This window comes from Numenius arquata, chromosome 1 (genome assembly GCF_964106895.1).
Source record: "Numenius arquata chromosome 1, bNumArq3.hap1.1, whole genome shotgun sequence".
In the NCBI taxonomy this organism is placed as follows: Eukaryota; Metazoa; Chordata; class Aves; order Charadriiformes; family Scolopacidae; genus Numenius; species Numenius arquata.
In genome coordinates, this window is record NC_133576.1 from 70,156,855 (window position 1) to 70,174,696 (window position 17,842).

General features: G+C 42.3%; 1 protein-coding gene across 1 annotated transcript in view; it reads right to left on the reverse strand.

The window, feature by feature from the left end:
- AFF3 (ALF transcription elongation factor 3) overlaps positions 1-17,842 on the reverse strand; it is a 286,394-nt gene that overhangs the window by 144,848 nt on the left and 123,704 nt on the right. The gene's annotated exons all lie outside the window — the stretch shown is intronic.

Consider the following 17,842-nt stretch of genomic DNA (forward strand, 5'->3'; position numbering starts at 1 on the left):
CTCAGGATTACTCTGGGAACATTTCAAGAAGCTAAAACAAAGGCTATTGAAAATGAAGACTAAGACACTGGTCAGGGTCTTATCCTGTTTTTGACGGATTATTGTATTAATATGGACAAAGGAGCAGACAAATAAATGCCCAAAGCTACAGAACAGACACATTTACTCAAGAAAACATCTGCGGTTTGGAGAAGACACAAATACCATAATGGTAAATATTTAGCAATACTGAAACATCTTTGCCACAAATACATGTAACATTCTAATATAAACATTCCTTTATTCCAGACAAAAATATGCTGCTAAATGTAAGGAGCTCATCAAAGCAAGACTTATGGGGAAAAAAAATCTAGGTTTTTAAAAAAGTATACAATTTTTTTTAAGTTTCTTATTTTGTGTGAGGCTGGAAGCTTTCTGATAGGTACATTATTAGTCCTGGTTCACCCCCTGGACTGAAGGTGATATAGTAGGTCATTGGTTTGGCCTAATTTGTTCTTAATTCCAGTCTTTCATACTCCTGAAGCCAGTTTAAGAGGACTGGGTGTACCATAAAGACTTACACGGTTCCTTGGAACCCAAGGGCTGATACAAAGAATGCTTTTGTGCATCTACAGTAGAGATTCACCGGTGGGTATGAATTGATAATTTTAGCTCAGCTTGTTCAGCCAACTGATTGAGTATTTCAAGCTTTGTGAACTTATGGATAACACAGTAGTGCCTGTGTCCTCTGTGCACAAGTTACAGGTGGGTATTACTTGAAGTAAACACCTTGTGCTCTGGGTTAAGCTTTAAGGTGCTACCAGAACGCCCTTGGCTAATATACCTGCAATGGCTGCCAATCATAACAAGAAGAAAGCAAGCTTCTGTTCTGTGCTACTGCAACAAACTTGGTCAGTGTGAAAAGTGATAGAGAGGGTAAGAAAAGACCATAGAGAGAAAAAAGTCAGAATTAAAGTATTAGAAGTTAAATTGCTGACAAATATAGCACTATAAAGTGTAGCTCCAAAAAGTTTTGCACTTGTGGTTTTTTAATGATATCAGATGAAATGTGCTCAATTTACAGGTGAAAACTACACCAGATTGGGACCTCAGACTGCAGATCTGAGCATCAAGGCAGGGGGTCTCCTTCCTTTTTCCCTGCTGTAGCACAGAGAGGTTCTGCAAGGCAAAGCGGCCTGTAAATCCTTTCTGGACAACCTTACATAGATGCGGCTGAGTGCAATTAGCAAACAATTTTGTTTATGATGCTCTGACAACCTGGGGAATCTATTCATATACAAGTCATTTATTCTGAATGAGATTAAGAAATCAGTGTATCATTGCGTGCTTCAGTGTATGTGAATTCAACCATCTGTTCTCAAGGTTGCATCGTGTGCCTCCTAGATCTGAATTGACAGAAAGATGCTAAATCTTGATGGTTCATATTCTAGAAGGAGCACAGTGGCACAATGTGATGGCTGAAGACAACAGAGACTGGTTCAGCTAAGGGTACAGAGGTGTACAGAGTTGAACACAGACAAACTCATATCCACAAATGAAGAACACTATATTTTCCTGGTAGAGTGGGACACTGGGGCTGGAAAGGAGTTAGAGATCACCAGAGGTAAAGCAACTGAAAATAATGTTGCATCATCTCATGCTCTGGCCCAAAGAGCTTGCTCCATAGTTATGTATTTGAAAATGGAGAGGTAGTAAAATTGGTGACTCCAAAGCTGGAGTCTCCTGTTTCTTTGTCCACATTTCTTCAAAAATGATGGAAATTCTGAGAAGGTGAAAAAAGGAACAAAAAAAGATCACTGACATTTACAGAGATCAGCCCTGTTAGACTAAGAAGTACTATGCTTGATTTGCATACATATCTTCATAGGGAGGAAAAAACCTCTAACATGACTTCTAGAAAACTTATTTGCAGCCAACTGTCAAGTGTCCCAAGGCAAAAGGTAGAACCTCTGCTGAACACCTTCAACAGGATTCACAAGAGATGACTGAAAAAATCAAGGTTTTTCATGCTTAATAGGAGTCCGTGTATACAAGATTTCCAAATAGGTCTCAGTGGAAAATGTTGTCATTTCACAATAATAGAAAAACATGAAAACCACTAACTTCTTTTGTCATGAGCCAGTGGATAGAAGGACAAAAAGGCAAACTGAAGTTAGGTGAAAAAGAACAACTTCTCACAAGCTGGTGGCTCACTGCTGGAATGCAGTGCTATGGAAATACCTCTCTTCATCTCTTGAAGTCTTAAGATCAAGAAAGGATGCTTTTCTGAATGATATGCTTCAGACAAATACAAGATAATGGGCTCAAAACAGGTGTGAGTGGCTGCAGTCATCTGGCTCGTTATACAGGTCAGAATGCTAGTCAGACTGGGTGATAAAATACCATTCAGACTCACATCTAAAATGTACCTAAGTGAGATTCTTGTTCTTTATTTTGGAGCTTCTTTTTCAGTCCATCAAAATCCTTACCATTTATGGCTTTCAATACAGGCTTTATAAATCAAGAAAACCTCAACCATTTGTATTCACATGTGAATGCTAGGTACTAACCACAAAAGCAGTGATTAAGAGAAAAAGATGTTCCATTGTGTCTTAGGAAAGATAGAAACAAGTTTGCTCTTTCCTTATGTATCAGTAATCTATCACCCGTAGTTGTCCCCTGCTGCTATTGATTGTATAAGGTCCAGGTGCATCACAATTAACTTTGGGGATTTAACTAAGGGGTCAACATGATGAGGACATCTGCCTGACACTCTTGCTACAGTCAGCGGAAAAGATAAAGACACCAGCATGAGGCACATCAGCGGATTGAAGACATGAAGCATCCTCTGGAAACTGACTTCCTATATTGTCTAGAGATGGAGCCCAGATTGCTGTACTTAGTGCTTCAGAAATGGGGGGTGGGTGGGTGTGAGTCTGACCTTGTGCTTCCTGGAGCAAAGTTTTATTTCTTATATGTTTGTATGGCACCTAGGACAGAGATTTTGATCAGTGCTGCACCTCTCTACTTGCTATAATAACACATATAAGTTGAAGAAGAATTCAGAGATGACTTCCTGGCAGTGCTATTATTTCAGCTAGGCTGCTTGACACTTTTTCATACACCAACTCCTAGGTTATGTCTCTATCTCCAAATCTGAGCATGTTACCACATTTCTGTTTCTTGGCCATCTGCATATCAGGATGCGAGTCAAGCATGCCTAAGGCTCCTCTTCTCTACCCTATGTTTCTTGGAAACATAAATACTCCATGTGACCTTTTAATACCTTGACGTTAAGAAGACATTGCTGTTCCAGAAAGGTCATGTGTGATAATCTAAAATATTTTCCTTAAATATATAGACAACCCAGTATTAGGTTTTCCAGTTTTAATGTTGTGGGTAGTGAAAAGGTTAGCCAACTGGCTATCATCTTTCTTCTAACAAGTCACATCTGGATTCTGTCTCAGCCTGGAAGAGAGGGACTGTGTGAACCTCATGAGGTTCAGCAAGGCCAAGTGCACGGTCCTGCATCTGGGTTGGGGCAACTCCCGGTATCAATGCAGGCTGGGGACGAAGGGATTGAGAGCAGCCCTGTCAAGAAGGACTTGGGGGTACTGGTGGATGAAAAGTGGGACATGAGCCAGCAATGGGCACTTGCAGTCCAGAAGGCCAACCATATCCTGGTCTGCATCAAAAGAAGTGTAGCAGTGGGTCAAGGGAGGTCAATCTGCCCCTCTACTCCACCCTCATAAGACCACACCTGGAGTACTGTGTTCAGCTCTGGGATCCCCAGTACAGAAAAGATATGAACCTGTTGGAGTGGGTCCAGAGGAGGGCCAGAAAAATATCAGAGTGCCAAAGCACCTCTCCTATGAGGACAGTCTGAGAGAGTCAGGGTTGTTCAGCCTGGAGAAGACTGTGGGGAGACTTTATTACTGATTTTCAGTACTTAAAGGGGGCTTACAGGAAAGATTGGGGATAAACTATTTAGCAGAGCCTGTTGTGATAGGACAAGGGGTAATGGTTTTAAACTAAAAGAAGGTAGATTTAGACTAAATATAAGGAAGAATTTTTTTTACAATGAGGGCGGTGAAATGCTGGAACAGGTTGCCCAGAGAGGTGCCCCATCCCTGGAAACATTTAAGTTCAGGTTGGATGGGGCTCTCAGCAACCTAATCTAGTTGAAAATGTCCCTGGTGATTGCAGGGGAGGTTAGACTAGGTGAACTTTTAAGGTCCCTTCCACCCCTAACTATTCTATGATTCTATGAGCTAAGGTGCTCCCCAATCAGGCACCCAGCTTTGATCCCTGGAGTCAGAACTGGGGTGTGCAGAACATTATTACAGCAGGTTCATAGAGTCACAGCCACTACCCAGGGTGGCCCTTTGCCTTTTGTTGTCTTCTGTAACGCACATGCCCTCCTTCTCCTGGTAGGTGTAGAGGAAAGACGGTCTCTGTACTACCAAACTCTCACCCCGGGCCTGGGGAATGAGCCCTGGGCAGAAGTGGGCGTCAGGTGCAAACATCTCCCTTTTTTCACTGGGCAAACAACCCAGATTCCCATGAGGAATCAGCCACCCATGCTGGAAAAAATCCAGTGAGGTGGCAGACTGGGACATGGTTCTAGACTCAGAGACTGGTGGGTCTGCTCCAAGGCTGTCCATGATGGAAAAGGCTGGACAGATCCCGCTGCACTTGAAAAAGTGAGTTAATAGCACTTCCTTTTCCCCATGTGTAGTCCAATTTCTATATGTATATTTAGATTATAATCTCTCTGGGATGAGCACTACTTTGTAGCATGTACATAGCAGTATGCATACTTAGGCTATGATTTTATTCAGATGTTAGCAGAAGCAGCAGGTTTTGTTGACTTTTATAGCAGTAAAAATGCCAGGACAAGTGGGTAGAGATTTGGAGGACCAGGATAGTCACTCTAAAGATAAATTACTGGGTAACTTTGGAATTTAATCTGCAGTAAAAAATTAATTCACAAACAAAGCTTGCACAGTATAATGGTAGAGGTTTTCTACTGGGTATATGTTATCTTTTACCAAGAATAAAACATGTAGTTGAAGCTCCTCAAACAGAAACTTTTGTGGACAAGACCATGATGGTATTTTAGATGGGTGAAGTGATTGCCTTTTCTTTTTGACATCTTCTGGTGTTGATGTTTGAACGATTTTGTCCAAAATGTGTGCCAAAAGCATATGGGATAGAAAAAGAGGAAGAAAATATGTACTGGAAGACTCCTCAAAACAGCTGAAGAATTTAGTAGAGGAGTCTAACTGGCTGCACTCTCTATCCAAAGTCCCTCAAGCACTTCTGAAATCCCCATGCATGTGCGCTGTGAACCCTGGCCAACGCAAATTGAACTCAACAAGGCTGGAGGTTTCTTTGTTGAGAGCAGAGGCAAAAATAAAGCCTAGAAGGCGATAAGACCCAAGTCCTGCTGCTATGTTCCAGTCTTTCATGGCTTATTGAGGGAAAAGCAGATAATCAGGGCCTTTTGCATCACAGTAAAGGTTTGGTAAGCAGGGCACACTGGGTTCCTGTTACAATCATTTTCATCTGTTTCACAGAGTCAAAGCGACAAATCAGCAGGTACAAACAGATTAGTTTTTACATTAATCTCCAGATTGCTTTGGATATTTAGGAGAGAAAACCTGTGACGGGGCCAACCAGAGCATAAGCGCACAGGGCACTGCCCCTGCTTGCAGAGCTGGCACAAGCACAGTCCCCACACTTCAGAGGCTGCAGGTTCCCACTGCGGCAGCCACAGAAAAAAGACCCAGAGCTGCACCCTGAAAAGACTGCCGAGGGTGGGGAGAGGGCTTGAGGCCAGTCCCTTGTTGCTGTGTAGAAAAATGTTAGACTTGCCAGCAGCACGGTTCCTCTGGGAGCCCTTGCAAGGGCATTATGCAGGGGGGGGGGAGCCTGCCCAGGCTGCTGCTGCTCACCATCTTGTTCTAGGGAGCCAGTGCCAGGAGCATGAAACAGCACTTTGCCACTTCTCCCTGCTACGTGGGATGGCCTTTGGGAAGCTGTCAGAGGCAGGGAGTACCCCTTTGTTTGCCCCAGTTGTCCCTAGGCAATCTGGCATTTCTTGTTAAAATTGATTTTAAATTGTGCTTCTCTCTAGCTGCAAATACACACACAGAGCAGTGAAGGAGACTGTTCCTTAACTGTGCAGTTCACTCTTATCTAGTGTTTATATTAAGTGGGTTCTTCAAAGCTATCACTGTCTCAAGCTCTGTCTGCTTTAAGCCCTGAAACAATAACATTTAGTGCTTATTGTACACACTGGCTTTCATTTGCAAGGTATTCTGCAAACTTGAATTAAGCATCCAGCACCCTTGTAATCTCTGTAAGTACAGTACTATTATTATGAGGTAAAAAACACATAAAACTGGAATTAGGGTTGAATGAATCTTGAGTCAGAAAATCCCATAAGAAAACCCTGTTATTTCCCTGTCCCGGCACAAACGGTATTGAGGATGACAACGCCATTCTGTGACTCCACTTGGAAAAAATAGTAGAAGGTATGAAAATACACACTGATGCCTTAACTCTGCTCCTTTTAAAGCACGTGTTCTGGCTTCATCCATTATACCATTTATTTCATTAAGAAGCAAAGTAGCACTAGTATCTTATTATCATAGGCATTGTCCGCATAAGAAATTCGCATCTATTTTAAAAAAGCAACGGTTTTAAACCACTTTAACATAATGCATGTTAGAGATTGCATGACTGCTTTGGTTTTAACTAAAACCAAATACATTTAGATTCATCTAGACTGGTTAAAACCAAATTAAATGGATGGAAAGAGTAATAATAGATCTTTGAAACAGTTTGTAAGTAGACTTGGTTATGAAACAATAAAACTGATGAAACACCCCTATGCACAGACAGCCTGCAAGGACTAGCGTATCATGCTGCCTCACCGTTTCTAGGTATTCCCCGCCGATCTTGTACCAGACAGCTTGGTTTTACAGCTAGAATGTTATGAAAAACGACGCTAACAAAAGTTTTTACAACTCTCTAAAACATTCCTCAAGATGTTTGCCAGCAAACAGTAGGTGATTATGAAATTACAGGCTGCATCGTGACAGAGGCACGCACGGAAGTAGCATCGTTACAAATGCTTGTTTATTTTTGAGCTCTTAACTACAGATGATTTACTTACCCACTTTAAAGCAAAATTAACATCCTTTTGCTATCATTTGAAAAAATGAGAATGTATATATTTTCTTTTTTTTTTAACCTCACAGAAATCATGTGGAAAAATTAAAGTAATACATAAAGAAAAAGGAAACAGGACATACCCCTTCCACTTTTTAATTATGTTACCTATTTTTTAGAGAGCAGGGAATCAGGAACAGCTGCTTTAGCATTGGAAATTTAAAATATTAAAAGTCATGAAAGGTTGTTTTGTGGCAGAAAATGTTAGTTTCTTTTGATTTCTCTTCATGGGAACCATCAAACTGCAATTCACAGCAATAAGAAGGTCCAATAATGTCTATGTATCACTTAATTCCCACTTAAGCCTTCAATGGCTTTCCTACCCAGAGAAGGATTTCACCCTTGTTGAAGAAAAGTAGTCCTTTAGGTCAGTTCACTTTTTACTTTGAAAAAGTTTCTAAGTAAAAAAAAAGCAGCTAATTCATCTTTCAAAGCTTTAGTATATGTAGAATCCCATCAGAATAAAGATGACAACATAGAGCTCCTTCCCCTACCAGCAATAAAAGCATAAATAAGGAACACCCTCAAAATGAAACTGAGACAGTTGGAGATTACTGCAATGGTAAAAGAGTACTGTAATCATTAGCATTTCATGCTTTTTTTTGCGTGAGAAAAATGGGAACCTGGAACTATGCCAGGTGGCTTAAAATAATATGCATGGGCAAAGCAATGGCATCCAACTGGTGTATGCTGAGAGGAGAAACAATGATCTAGAGGTGACTCAACTAATGAAACTCCAGGTTCAGAATACCAGACATAAAAAATAGCAGTGGTACAAACCCGGTCCACCCCTAGTGCTGAATTACGTCAACTAAAGGGACCTTTGGTTACAGCAAGGCAAAGCAGAGTGGCCTGCCAGGGGTTTTGCTGATTATTCAGCAAATAGAAATACTCATAGTACCTATGCGCAAGACAGACTGAAACTTTAAGACAGACCATGTTATAAAGGGAGATGAGAAAAGATAAAAACTGCATTTTCAAATTAATCCTTTAATGCCAACTAGCAATAAAGCTTTTAGTAGAGTCTGTTTGGTTTTATTGATAGGTTCAGTGTGTTGAATCCCTATCCATATTTTAGCCCCAGTGCCTAGATTCACATCACCATTGGTTTCTGATGCTTAATCTCATTAGTACAGCTATTTGTATTGATATACCCAATAAGGCTGCTAATACTACCTTAGCTAAGTGTTATTTATTGTATCTGTATATACAACAATATTAACACAGTCAAGCATCAGCATTGGCACTTGAGGGCACCATTAAATTCACCCAGTGTTCAGCAAGAGATTTAATGATGGATTTAATAGTATTAAGTACAAAAAAATGCCCTTGGCCTTTACATTCTCATTTAAAAACATATAAAAAAGTAGTAATTCAGGCAGTTATACTTCTTTCAAAGATTTTCCTTTAAATCACACTCAGCAATATGAGGTCAGCTGTGCTTTGGCTGTTGTATCTTGACCAAAGACAGCAGCCCCTGGCCTATCAGCATTACCAAACTGTTGGCAAATTCACTCAAGTTCCTTTGTCAAATATGGGCGACTTTACTGTTAAAACAATGAAGACAAAGACTGGTGAAAAATTAGCGCAATGGTGTTGCCTGTGAGCTACATTACGGAGACTTCTGTTAACAACAAGTGTAAACAGAGCTGTGAAATGTGTGCAGGACATTAGGTTTTTATGCTGATTTTTTTCATGGAATATAAATAGGCTGGGTTTTTTTTGTGCAGTAGTGTGCCTGCTGAATTTTCTCATAGCTTTTAGCTGTATTTGCTTTCTTTCCATCTCCAGATGTCTGTTACTGAACGTACCTACTGATGTTCTCTTGCCGATCACCGAGAACTTCACCCAAGAAAGGCATGTGAATGGCTTTTTTTTTTTCTGTCTCTGAAGGAATTGCACCCTTTAGGTTAAATAAACTAGGGTTCAGTCTGACAGGGCGAACTTTCTTCATTCGCTGCCCAGCTGAGTCTGTCCCCTTACATTCAGTTTGAAACCACCAAATGGGTGGAAGAAAATTGTTGAAGACAAAGATGCTCTCTACATGACCCTTACCAGTGATTAGACGATCACCTAAGCACCTGTGAGTTCTTCTTATGCTTGGAAACTGTGGACCATATGTGCAGGCTCTGAGTGACATCCATATGTAGAACTGAATTTATATCCCCATGAACAAGCAACTGTTCAGTTGTAGGCTCTCTTTTACATATTTTCAGTGTCTATTATGAAAAAGATTATACAAACACTTACACTAGCAATATGAATACTGACAATTAAAAGATAACAGTAAAACCATCATATTTGAATTTGAAACCAAATTAAAAAAGTTTTTTTCAGCAATTTTGGCATTAAAGACAATATGGATCAAATCAAAATTATACTTCCACACATGGGTAATAACACTTAAAACTAGATCCTTAGCAGCAAATCATGCAAAAAAACAACAACAAAAAAAGCCCAAGTGGCTGCTTATCAGGGAACATTCACATTTTCCTCTGAAATTTCCCTGCTTGTGAATAGTTCTACCGACACAGCTACTGGGGCGTTTTGAACAAACTCGCTATATAACATCTCACAAGATAATGCATCTACTTTAAAGCATGAGTTATGTAACAGAGACAAAGAAAGGGACAGGCCATTCCCATTTCCTCACACATCCAGACACACTGGATTAATTAGAGTGTTATATAAATGTGGATGTGTTTGATTCCACTGTGCTTTCCAAAACAAGGGTAAAATATCGCTGATGTTCAGCCACATCACTGGTGGGAAAAAGATATATAGGGTACACAGTTCACTGCACAAGAGTAAGGGGGTGGGGATTAGGTTAAAGGAAATATTATCCAAGGATGAGAAGAAATCCCATTTCTTATCAGACAAGCCCCCAAGTCTCTGATGTCATTTCAGAACATGGGTCTTTGAATGTTACAGATACAGCCAACATCCTCATACGATGAAACATACGCTTCTCAGTTTATCTATTGCAGAAAAATGAGCCAATACAGAAAACTAGATTCCTGTTTGTGCCATTAGAGCCAGGACTCCTGCATCCATCTGCACATTGTCGTGATTTTGGTGCATGAGACCTTGGGTGGATCCATAGCTAAGGCTTAGTTTATACATCTGCAAGCGTGGTGCATACGTAAGAGGTATATTTTGCACAGTTATTTTGGATAACAAGGAAACAATTTTTAGTTAGCTTTAAAAAAAAGTATCTTAAGTGGTAAGGTTTGCTGAGAAAGTACCAGTACAGGTACCACAGAGCTCTCTTCTCTTGCAATCGACAATGAGCTTTATTTTTTTTATCATCTCTAACTGGAGGCAATCCAATATTAGGCATTCCTGAAATGGGATAGCAATTTGCCATTTTGGGGGGAGATACTTGTGGCTCTAAGCTTTTACTTCTGTCTACAGGTGCTCAGAGGCAGCTCCTGTTGAAGTCAACGGAAGCTGAATGACCATAAATAGGCAAAAAAATAATTTTACTAGTGGCAGTAAGGATTTTAAAATGCTTGAATAGGCAAAATCCCTTCCTCATGCTGACTGCTAAAATGTTATATTTTAAGAGATTGAAAAGGTTCATCTAGAATTTGTTCTGTTGGTTAAATAATACTTACTCAGGCTTTTGCATGCCGATTATGTATCAATTATTGTATAATTGCATCATTACTTTAATTAGATTAAACTACATAATTGGGATGTCTAATTACAGAATGAGGTGGGGAAAAAAGGTAACTTACCTGACATTAACTGTGGTTCTTGAAGAGGGGCTGTCCACACAGATTTTGCTTCAGGGGCAAGTTTCTGGTGCAGGAGACACTGGTCTCCTATACAGTAGCAACACCTGAGCAACAGCCCCAGGTGCACCATCCCCATCCAGACCCTTTCAGGAGCACCAGCAGTAAGGTTGTCCTGGGGAGGCCATTAACCTTTTGGTACCTTCACCAGTGAGGTATGCCAGAGCCCTGGGCTCCAAGTCAGCAGGGAGGGGAGGTGGGTCATGCAGTCTGCATGGAAAACTCTTTGTGAAAAACCACAGTTAGTGCCAAGGAAGCTGCTCCTCTCCTCCAAGTGCTGGTCCACAGAGACCCCGTTCTTGGTAATGAACAAGCTGCATTTTAAATCCAAATGTGGGAGGAGAAATCTTACCCAAAGAACAACAGGGGACAACTTTATCAGCACTGGTCTCTGATTTACCAACTGGAATTGAGGACTTGGAAAAGTAAATGAGTAAAGAAAGCATTAGGAAGCAGGTCTGAGTACCTCGGCAAATGGAGGAGAATGGGCTCTGTCTGCAGCATACTCTTTAGGAACCCATGGTAAGTAGGAATACAGTACAAAATTCACCTGGACAATTCTGCATAGGAATAAATTGGCTTCTAACCATTTCAGACTGGACACCTGAGCAATTTTGGGGGATCACCTGAATGTGCCAATCTTAGACACATTAAATGACATCCCACCATCGTATTTTGTTGTTAGCGAACTGAGATTTTTGGGGAAGAAAACAAGCAGAAGGCTAAACCGATGGAGTTGGAGATTCACAGGAGATCTGCAGAAGTCTCTGTCTGCAGGTTGTGACATAATCTAAACTTAACATTTCCAGTGTTGAACTTATATTGTGTCTAGCCTTTATTGAAAGCTCTCAGAAGAATGAATGCTATAGAGTGGTGAAGTGATTATAATTTTTTCCCCAGATATACAGCTTTTAAAGAATCACTTCTGTACCTTCAGAAGACATAGTATGAGCCTGCAAGAAACTCTGTCCTAAGCTGGAATGGCTTGGTAAGGTGGGGAGACCCCTGTGGGGAGAAATGCCTCATGAGAAGTGAATATATAGCTACACAATTTTTGGCAAAGGAACCTAAGATTTGGGACGTCTCAGAATCTTTTGAATTTAGGAAACAAATTTCAGATGAGGCTGAACTTTATCCTTCAAAGAATGAGGCAGGAGGTGGCTAAGCCAACAGATCCTGGATCTCTCCACCATTCTCTAGGAAAGGCTCCTTTCAGGCTGTTGCAAGCTATGTTGAAATGCCAAGATGAAGGGTCCATCCCAGCCAAGAACACAAGGTCTCTGCAAATAATGTCACTTTGGGATGTGAAACTACACAATAATCATGAACAGGAGGTGCAAATGGTGAATTATGGACTAGGCTCCTGGTCTGGACCCACTCAGCAAAGCACCTCACACAGACACTGAAGGAACAGTTCCTACCCCAAAGAGCTGGTAGTCCAAACACATGAGATGAAACTCAAGATTGATGCAGACAGAGGAAGCAATACAAGGAAATACCATCTCAATTTTGACTAGCAAAACAGTCTTAATCACATTAAGATTATATAACAGTATTTTGGCAGCCCAGCTGCTAGTAGGCATATTTGCTATTTTCATTTGTTTTTCCTCGAAGTATGACAGCGCATTTAACAAGTGGGCTGATCAAAGGCATCATCCACCTCTGTATCCTAACCAAGAGATAATAAGTAAATTGAGGGCAAGACCAGCAAGGGCCAAAACCTGCCACATTTGACAATGTAGGAAAATGGATGCCAGCAAAAGTGTCCCATGGTTGAAACTGCGGATTGACTCAGCATTCTTTCTCTTTTTTTCCCCAGCAGCTCGGACTGAAATGAAAGTGGTAAGCCATAAAAAATAGTGACATGAGCTGGTGAGACCCTGCTGTTGGGCTCCAGTAGCAAAGCTTGTAGGTGTATTCTGACTGCGCTGATCAGAGCGAGCTGCTGGGAAGCAATCCAGTCCATACACTTCTTACATTCAGCTTTGTAAAGGGCTCTGCACTTGGCTCTAAGATGTTTTGAAGAGTGTTGGCCAAAAAACCTTGGACTATCAGGTGTTGGCTGGCACCAGGTGTCAAATTTGGCTCTGGTTCTGGGAGACTAAGATTCACAGAATGGCAACAGACAGGGCTGGCAGATTCATCATGCTGGAGAAACAAAATTATCCTGATCCTGCCTACTTGAGTTTTCTAAGAATTATGGGCATCCAGAGAGTCAGTGGGGGAGCAGAGAATTTATTGGAGTAAAAAATCCATATTTTTTTAAATGAAGTGCATATGAAATAGAAGTTGGTAACATGGCTCTTCCTGGTCATTGAGATTTTTTTCATCCACAAATCCCTGTAGAACCCTGAAAAGCTGAGTTGATGGGGTAGGGCATTTTACAGACCATGCCAGTGGGTGGCAGCAAGAAATATGCATCTTCTTGAAAGGCATGTGTCTCCTTGACAATATGGAAACCCCTCTCTGCTCCCCAGGACTCAGGTAAAGTGTTTCATGGCTGTAATGGCACAGGGCTAAGGTTCCCTGTCAGCACCTGAACAGTCCTAGAGCGGGGACTGGGCTGTTCGCAGTTTTGTGCCTGCTGGTGAGTGTCATAGGGAGGCTGTCACTTCACCTCCTGAGCTGACTACCTGGAGACAAGCATGAGAAGAGATACTGTGGTAGCTGGAAGAGGAGGTTGATGGGGAATGCTGCTGCATATCTGGCCTACAGACCCACAAGGACAGCCTTTCTGAAGCAATGAGAGCTAATGGATCTATACACCATTTGGAAACCAGCACTGAATTTTTTCTAAACCAGTGAATTCATGTACAGTGTAGGTATGGGACATGATGTGGCATCTGAATAGGAGGCTTGTCTTCTATTTTTTTCTGGGGTATCTTCCATTTTTTTTCTGGAGCTGTCAGGTGAGAAGTAATACCTTTTTCGGTGCTCACAGGTGTGCTTTTGCTGACCTGTGGCACCATTTTGGTTAATTCTTTAATCTAAATGTGGACTAAGAGAGAACTGTGTCTTTCGCATGGAGAAACAACAGGTGAATAACTAAGCCAACTCACCTAACTATGGCAGGAATTGCCCATGAATGAAACAATCATCCAGTTAAGCTGATTCTGACCATCACCTCAGCTGATAACTGAGTTCATTGGCCATGAGGGGATGCAATAACCTTTGTAGGGTTTCTATATAGACCAAAGGAGCTAACGAGATCAACTGGCAAAACTGCTCAAACAAAATATGACTTTATGGATAAAAAGATATTAAAAGAGAGGCTGATTCCCCAAACTCCTTTCTTTCTGAAATGGAAGGAAGGTTCCTTCGGACACTGGCACCACTTCTTGGACTACAGTGAGTTGCATCCATTTTAACAGTGTCTCCTCAGAGAGATCAGAGATGGAGGGGAAAGGAATTAGACCAAGCTGGTCAGGTTGGATATTCAGCATTCGCTACGATCAGGGTCAGGCAGAGATTATATTCTCTTGATCTTCCTGAGGAAGGAAAAGATAGTTTCCAACAGAAGCAATCAAAGGAAAAGGACTCAATCAATGATCTGCTTAACATGGTGGCTGAACTGAAGAAAGAGGTGAAAAGACTAAGGTCCATATGGGAACGTGAAAGGGAGTTAGACCTGTGGTATCAGGCTCTGCAGATCCCCTTAGCAGAGGGAGATGACCCAAGGAACAGGGGGGAATGGATACAGGTACCTGTTAGAAGAGGCAAGGGAAACCCCTCACAGCCCTCCTCACCTTACCATTTGCCCTTGCACAACAAGTATGGGGCACTGAAGGTTGAGGGTGAGGAGGGTGAGAAGGTAGAAGAAACACCCTCTGGGGGGTTGCCTATAGCAAATCAGTCCCCCCCTCGCATCAGAGCTAGTACTCTAAAAAAAAAAGAGGAGGGTAATTGTTATTGGTGATTCCCTTCTGAAGGGAACAGAGGGCCCCATATGTTGGCCGGATCCCTCCCACAGGGACGTCTGCTGCCTCCCTGGGGCCCGGGTCAGAGATGTTACCAGAAGGTTGCCTAGTCTGGTGCACCCCTATGATTACTATCCCTTAGTAGTTATACAAGTGGGAAGTGACGAGGTTGACAAGAAGTTTAAAAGCAATCAAAAGGGACTTCAAGGCCCTTGGGAAACTGGTTGAGGGAACATGGGCACAGGTAATTTTTTCATCGATACCCTTAGTTGCAGTTTGGAATAGGAAGTCAGGCATGATTAACAAGTGGCTCAGAGGCTGGTGCCACCAACAAAATTTTGGTTTTTTTGATCTTGGGGAACTTTATATGGCACCTCGTCTTCTAACTACAGATGGAGTACATCTGTCTCAGAGGGGGAGAATGATCCTGGCACATGAGTTGGCAGGGCTTGTCGAAAGGGCTTTAAACTAGGCTCGAAGGGGGAGGGGGTTAAACACAGGTACACTAGAGATGAGCCTAAGGATAGCCTTCCGCCTGCCATTTCACTTGAGGCAGATAACAACGATAATATCAGAAGGGTCTGTGGCAAGTGGCAGGATGACACATCAGGGTTGGAAGGATGGGGTGAGAGCAAGGCCCTCCAAACTCCATACAGTAGCGAAGTCATAAGGAGAAGTAATAGGTTGGCAACTACAGAAGGGACTAAACATGGTCGGGTGGGAAATAGGGCTCGTCCCCCCCAAAGAGTGACAAGACAATCAGCCCAGATGAAGTGCATCTAGACAAACGCACACAGTATGGGCAACAAACAGCAGGAGCTTGAGGCCATTATACAGCAGGAAAACTATGATATAGTTGCCATCACAGAAATGTGGTGGGATGAATCCTATGACTGGAGTGTGGCCATCGATGGATACAAGCTGTTCAGAAGGGACAGGAGAGGAAGAAAGGGTGGAGGTCTTGCCCTCTATGTAAAGAAGTGGCTAGAGTGTGAAGAGTTGTTGCTAAAGAATAGCTATGAACAGGTCGAAAGCTTATGGGTAGGAATTAGGGATCAGGACAACAAAGGGAGCCTTGTGGTAGGAGTCTACTATGGGCCTCCTGACCAGGCGGAGCCTGTCAATGATGCCTTCTTACTCCAGCTTGAGGAGGCATCACAATCACAGGCTCTCATCCTGCTGGGGGATTTCAACCACTCCGACATCTGTTGGATAAGCAACATGGCTGGCTGCAGGCACTCCAGGAAGCTCCTAGAGTGCCTAGATGACAACTTCTTGAGACAAGAAATTAACAGCCCTACTCGAGGAGGTGCATTGTTGGACCTGTTGGTCACAAATGCTAGCGAAATTATCAGGGATGTCAAAGTTGAAGGCAGCCTGGGCTGCAGTGATCATGCCCTAGTGCAGTTCACTGTCCTAAGAAATTTGAAGCCCACGAGAAGCACAGTTAGGACTCTAAATTTTAAGAAAGCAAACTTCCAACTCTTCAAGGAGTTAGTAAATAGGACCCTGTGGGAAATGGCCCTCAAGGACAAGGGTGCGGAACAAAGCTGGCAGATCTTTAAGGACACTCTCTACAGAGCACAAAAGATCTCAATCCCGATTGATCCAGATAGATCCAGAGAGGTGATTCTGCCACTTTGCTCTGGTGAGACCTCACCTGGAGTACTGTGTGCAGGTCTGGAGCCCTCAATATAGAAAGGACATGGACCTGATGGAGAGGGTCCAGAGGAGGGCCACCAAAATGATCAGGGGATCGGAGCACCTCTGCTATGAGGACAGGCTGAAGGAGCTGGGGTTGTTCAGCCTGGAGAAGAGGAGGCTCCGGGGACACCTAATAGTGGCCTTCCAGTACCTGAGGGGGGCCTACAGGAGGGCTGGGGAGAGTCTGTTTACAAAGGCCTGCAGTGACAGGACAAGGGGCAATGGTTTTAAATTGGAGAGGGGGAGATTTAAATTGGATATTAGGAACAAGTTCTTTACTAGTGGAACACTGGAACAGGTTGCCCAGGGAGGTGGTTGAGGCCCCTTCCCTTGAGATATTCAAGGTGAGGCTCGACGAGACCCTGGGCAACCTGGTCTAGTTGGGGGTGTCCCTGCTGACTGCGGGAAGGCTGGACTAGATGACCTTTGGAGGTCCCTTCCGGCCTGGACCAATTTATGAATCTATGACTTAGAGGCAATCTGATCAGACCTCTCAGATGTATCAAAACTGTTTCCATGTCATAGCCCAGTGGTGTGGAGCAGAGGAATTGTTCGTGGGAAAGCAAGGCTAATGTTTTCACTAGTTACTGCCTCACTAACGTTAGAGGAATAGAGCTAAAGCTATTGTATGATCCAGAGGTCCAAATGTTCAAGGCATATTGTGTGTGGTTAGAAGCAACGGAAGAGTAGTGAGAGGCCACCATATCCCTTCCCTTCCCTTGCAAGTTACAGGGAAGCAGGTTGGGTGCAAATGGAGCCAGTTGTTCAGGAATAGCCCAGTGCGTTTGAGGTGTGAAATCTGCATAGGCAGTTGTTCATGAGTGAACAGGTAACTATCAGTTTTCAAATGTTGTCAAAATTATTTGCAGGCATTTTTGAGGAAAGTACATTGATTGATTGTGAAGTTAAGCATTTTGGCCTTCACAATTTCTTTTCTTTCATTTACCACTTCATCTATTAAAATTTCACAGAACTAATTAGTCCCATTATAAATTAATTATTCACACATTTTTCCTTAGAAGAATAGGCTTTAGAGTATAACTAAGTCTTATATCTATTTTTAACTATTCCACAGCTTAAAAAATAAGAGAATGAACTTCTTTCATGTTTCTTTCACTCCTCCCCTCCTCTGGAACACATGCCTTTAGAAATAACTGCCCCGACACCACATGCCAAATTATTTCTTCCAAGGGAGAGGTTAGACGA